At 48.9% G+C, this 5,827-nt stretch overlaps 1 long non-coding RNA gene across 1 annotated transcript; it reads left to right on the top strand.

The window, feature by feature from the left end:
* The first annotated feature begins 1,125 nt into the window (after nt 1-1,125).
* LOC127470282 (uncharacterized) lies at nt 1,126-5,291 on the top strand. The gene is made up of 3 exons (XR_007904257.1): nt 1,126-1,218; nt 2,376-2,598; nt 5,124-5,291. It is a non-coding gene; the product is annotated as an uncharacterized LOC127470282 (long non-coding RNA).
* Nucleotides 5,292-5,827: the final 536 nt, after the last annotated feature.

Genomic DNA, 5,827 nt, shown 5'->3' with positions numbered 1-5,827 from the left:
GCTGTTTGAAGAAAGTCTTGAGTCGCCCCTGCTCATTCCAGACTCTTGCCAAAATTAACAGATTTATGGCACAACGCTTAGTTTGAATCAACTTTTAAAAATGTAATTTACAAGAGACACATTTTTCCTTGCTCAGACACGTTATTTGCCCATTAATATGCACCACGATTTCAGACGCCTAATGACTGCTCAAACCCCTCCTGCTCATACCAAGCGTTGCTGTTGTTGTGATTAAGGGCAGCGCATCACTCCTCAGTGCAAATATCCTGGAGCCATGCGGAGGACAATTAATTCTTAGAAAAGGGAACTGATTTCTGAGTGTGAGGGGACCTGCTCCTGCCCCCTGAGCACTGCTGTACCCCTGCAGCAGCTCGGGGCTTTCCCTCCAGATTAGAATTCCACAAACCTTATCGTGACCAAAAGGCACAAACTTGGCCCTGTGTGCTGCCCATAGCCAGACCACCACACCCCTCCTTCTTGCTTCCTCACAACAGTCATCTGAGCAGAAGAAAGCCCTGGAGAGGGATGATAAATCCTTCATCTTTGGGGGTTTTGGGGATCAAAGCAGGAGAAGGCTGTTGCCTTCAGGGGCAAAGCACCCCTTGCTTTGGGGATGATCACAGGTGGCTCAGGAATGGGTGCTGGGTGCTGCTGCCAGCTCAACTGAGGCTCCCCATTCTCATTTGGGCTCCACATCTCTGCTCAGACTCCCCATCCCCACTCGGGCTCCCCATCCCTGCTCAGGCTCCCCATCCTCTCTTGGACTCCCTGTCTCTGCTCAGGCTCCTCATCCCCACCTTGGCTCTCCTTTCCTGCTCAGGCTTCTCATCCCTGCTCAGTGTCCCCATTCCCTCTTGGTCTCCCCATCGCTGCTCAGGCTCCCCATCCCCATCAGGCACTCAAGCACAGCACTGCCCCATTTCCACCAGCAGCACTAAACCCACCAGCCAAGCAGCAATCTCTGTGTGATGGTTGGATGCGAGGACCTGCTATCACTGCTGTTCCAGTGCCCTTACACATATTGACATTTTGGTACAAAGGTTAATTATAACTGGTTATTCTTAAATGAAACCACAAACACCCTTTCCCCCCTGTTTTATTACTTTATAACTCACCGTATAAACCTGATTCCTATAACCATAAAACAAAGCTGAAACGAGTTGGACATGTACCAGTGAGGAGAAAAAGAAATAGCCGGAGGGGCCTCTCAGCTGTGCGGTAATGTATATCCATGTGGATTTCTGCGTCTCCTACTCTCGTGGAAACTTAATATTCCAATCAGCTCCTGAGCTACTGCATTAAGAGCCAGCGAGCGCATCAGTGCCCCTATAGCTGAGGGAATATTACTCACCGGGTCATGGTCGGCTGAGTAAAATACAACCCTCATATATCATCATAACTGCCAGCAAATGACAATTATAATTGAGACGGCAATAACTAGGAAAGAGTTCTTTAATTTAACATCCAATTATTACAAGTTATCACTCCTTAATAAATGTAATATAACAGACAATCAATGTTGCATGCGACGGGCCAGGCTGCATTGGGATGGGAAATTTATATCCTGGGGAAAAAATACTGTGTGTGTGGGTTCTGCTTTTAAAAGTCTGCAGTGGTTGTGATAAGTGTAGCAGGAACTCGAGCTATAAATAGCTGGCTGCCATCGTCACATTTGCATATGTACAATAGCTCCAGGCCAAGGGGAGGAAAAAAAGATTACTTCTCCCCTGTGTAGTAAAATAAGAACAACAATAGAAAGCAAAGCGTGGCGTGTGAGCGCCTTCCCCGCGCCCGGCAAACGAGCCTCTTAAAAGGGGAGCACAGCAAACCCTGATAAAAATCACTTTAATAGCAAAGGGCTTGATACTGATCAGCTTCAAAGGGGACTACGACGAGCAAGTGCTTAAACTCTCACGAAATCAGATCATTTGGGTACTAATTTTTTCCCCGTGCCCTTTCTGAGCGTTTTCACGGTGCAGTAAGCCGTGCATTCTAATGGAACCCCCGAACACTCCCAGATGAGCGGGACCACGGCGGATGTTTCAGTGGCAAGCGTGGGAACCTGGCCCTGCCATGGCCATGCAGGGGCTCTTTGAGCACCAGAGGCAGGTGCTGAAAACCTCCAGCATTTCCATTAAAACCCACCTGAGCCCTCGAACGCAGGCTCACTGTGATCGACCGTGGTCTGCACTCAGAGGGAAGGAGGGCTGTGAGGTCCTTTTTTGGCATTTTTTTTTTCATCCCCGAAATTAAGCTTCCAATAAAATCAGATTCATATTTTCCCCTGCTGTCCCCATCACCACAGCTAAAATCTCATTTGGGTTTGGTGGTCTCAAGTTCTTGGGCAAAACTTGTTTTTCTTTTCTCCTTAAAAGCTAAAACCTCGTGCAGGGGGAAACCCGGGAGAAGAGAAGGGGTTGGGGCAGACCCACACTGGAAAAGCCATGGCATCATGTGCGGCCGGACCCCTCAGCTGGTTCCCCCCCAGCCCACCCCGTGAGCCCGCGGTGTGAATTTCCCTGCCCCGGCGCTGGCTGGGTGAGCTGCCCACAGCACTGCGCAGACGCCGCTCTTTGTCTCCCTCTGAAGCGGATCCCGGTAAATTGGAGAGGCTGGTTTGTTTGGTCGCTGGGTTTTTGTTGGGCGTGTTGTGGCTTTTTTTTTTTTTTTTTTTTTTTACCAGACTGATTGGCTGACATCTATTTCCAAGGAGATCATTGACAGGGAGAGAATACACAGTTTACTCAACCGCGGTGGAATAGAGAGGCATTTGCGTCAAATAGAAAAAAAATTAATTCTACTTGAAATGCGTGCATGTGTCAGAAACACTCGACGTGGAGAGTAGAAACAACATCACTTTGAATCTGTAGCATTTATTGTGCTGCACATGCTACACCAATAAAATACGTAATTACTAGACAGGTACAGGTAAATTGGCGTCTTAAAAATTTCACTTTTTTATCACATACTATTTGCAACCTGTGAATTTTGTAGCACCAACCTGTCTTTTCAGGTGTTGGGGGAGACCTGCAGATCTTGCAGGGTCCTGGAGCGTGCCCACCCCAGCGGCTTCTCCCTGCACTTGCCGAGATCACAGGCTCCGCTTGTGAGTTCAGCCATAAAGTGTATTTAATAATGTATCTTGATACAAATTAAGGCAATTTTGCTTTTCAATTAAATTGCTTTTAAGTAGTAAAACACCAACTGCATCTAAACCCCAACAGTAATTACAGTTCCTTTCAAGTTCTGCACATCTCTCAGCATCACCAGGGAGAGGAGCCGGGTGCTCGTGGGATGTTCCAGGGATGGCACAGCCAGGGACAGAGCATTCCTGGGACTGGGCTGCCCTTTCCAGGATGGAGCTCCGGGCTCTCGACCACAGCTCTGTTTCAACTTGCACATTGCATATGGAAATGTCTCTTCCCAATGGCTTCCTTGTGCTAGTGGCCAGAGACCAAGCCACTGGCACTGTCACCCACCTGTTGAGCCAGAGCTTGGGCTTTGCCAGGGAACATAAGGTGGTCTCGCCTTGTTCCTGGAAAGAGGTGAAAAAAAACTTACTGATTAAACACCTCACAGGAGGGAGGCAGATCCTGGTGCGTCCTGCATGGCCCAAAGAGGGTCCATGAAAATTGACTCAAATGGCTTTTGTCTTCCTGTCCCCAGCTAAATTGCACCTTGTTTTAACTTGTCTGTAGTATCAGCCACCAGCCCTAACTTCTTCAGAAAGAATTCCTGGTTTCATTTCCTTCCATTCAGCATCAATTATGGAACACCTGAGCTGCCAGAGGAGAGGTGTGCTTCCCCCACACACCTCAGCTTCCCTTCTTTGGGAGACAGAACAGGCAGGCTGGTGTCCGCTGCCATATAGGTTTCCCCAGAGTTGCCAAGCTCTCAGGAATTACATGTTTTCCACTGTCACAGGCACAGGACAGCCTGTGCTCTGCAGACCCTACCAATGCTCAATGACACTTTGGCATCACAACAGTTAAAAGCTGCTTGGGAAGGTTCCCTCCTCCCAACTCCCCCAAAATTGTAGTAACATCTTAAGTAGAGGCATCAGAGGGACAAGATAAAGGCAAAGCCCTTCTGCAAGAGGATTTGTCTTTCAAATCTAGATTAGCAATTGGTGTTTGGGGAAGATGAGACCCTAATCTGATTGAATAAGGGGAGTTTGTGATATCAATCTCCTTGGATCCCATTGTCTTTGTGCTGCTTTGTAAATTAATATTCATTTTCATCTCTGTTTATGCTGAATCTCTTATGCTCTTGTCTCTCACTGCTGGACGAGCTGCAGCCCTGTGTGTTGGATACTGTGCATCATAATTAGCATTATTTTGTGTTTTACCTTTATACATATGCTTAAGGGGCATGAAAAGAGCTGCAAGGTGTGCAGGCTGCAGGGCAGGGACGGGACGGGGCACCGGTGCTGAGCGGGGTGTTGGCAATGGCCCATCCCCAGCCACTGGCACCACTGACCCCTCCTGCCCAGGGCTGCCACAGCCACCCATTGCCCAGTGGATGGGGGAATTCTGGCTCCCTTGCTCCTCTGGGGCTCAGCCCCTGCTCTGTGCCGGATCAGTCTCCAGCCCCAGCTTCCCCCCAGCCCGTCCCTTGGCACCTTGCTCAGGCAGCACCACGGTGCCTTTTTCTGCACAGTTCACTGCCAGTGCCACCTTCCCCAAAATTCAATTTTTTCCCCTTCCCTTAGAACATTGCATCTTGTTCAATCCTTCCCCTGTCACACCAGCTCCAGCACTGCTTCAATTGGATTCCAAAAATAACCTCTTTATTCACACGGCTCATGCTATTATATCGTAGTACAGCTCGGGCAGGCGAGGGGTCATTCCATTATCCGGGAACGAGATAACTGAGTATTAGGGCAGCCAGGCTCTTTGACTCTCTGCCCTGTGGTAATGGGCCTTTTTTAAGGGCATTAACCAATGTTTCTACTTAGGTATTTGACAAGAGTAAAGGTAACATTGCCATTTAATCCCCCCTTGGCTTTTTTCCCTGCCTATAGACAGCACTTGCACATTTACTTCTCTTCCAGTGTTCAAACTTCAGCTTGAAACCACAGAGCTTATTTTCCCTAAACCCTTCCCCTGGACTTCTCGTTACAGGTTGGATTAAATATCCCAGGCACTAGGACACAGGGAATCACTCCTGCTCCGAATGCTGCTGCCGGCTCTCCTCCTTTCACCATGCAGCCCATGAACATGGACTTGTCCAGCAAGGGCTGGGCAGGAGTGACTAACAAAGAAACACCAGTGCATGAGGGATGTTGTGGCTCTTGCTGGCCCCAGGTGTGTGTGAATTTCACCCTAACACACAGCCTTTGAAACACACTACAAAAATTAAGGACAAGCTACCTCTTGCAGCACCTGGAAGTGTTGCCTTCAGTCCCTGTTCACAGAAGAAAAATGGCAGAGATTTGGGAGAACAAGTGCAGGATTTGTAGCATCACATCTGTCTCTTCCTCACCCAGAGCAGAGCAGAGGCAGTGAGGGGACAGGGGGCAGGAATCTCAGGGGAGAGAGCAGCTGGATGGTGCAGTCAATTTTGAGTCTGTTCGCTACCTGTGAGCCTTGGAAAAAATCACATATTGCCACTTTGAAGTTTTTTTATGGAATGAAACCAGTGGGACACCAGGGTGCCCAGATAATTCACCTGGGGGATGCGCTCCCACTCTGCTTCCCTTGGAGCTTTGTGCAGGTGTGTGCACAGGTCATGGGCAGCATCTAGAGCTGCTGGGTTAAGACAGAGTAGCCCCTCTGTTCCTTATCTCAGGCCAGCCACATCGTGACTGAGGCTGGAGGAATCACTG

The sequence above is a fragment of the Manacus candei genome, unplaced genomic scaffold (genome assembly GCF_025592945.1).
Source record: "Manacus candei isolate 608988 ecotype Guabito, Panama unplaced genomic scaffold, ASM2559294v1 h1tg000020l, whole genome shotgun sequence".
In the NCBI taxonomy this organism is placed as follows: Eukaryota; Metazoa; Chordata; class Aves; order Passeriformes; family Pipridae; genus Manacus; species Manacus candei.
This window is presented reverse-complemented; position numbering and strand designations above follow the sequence as displayed.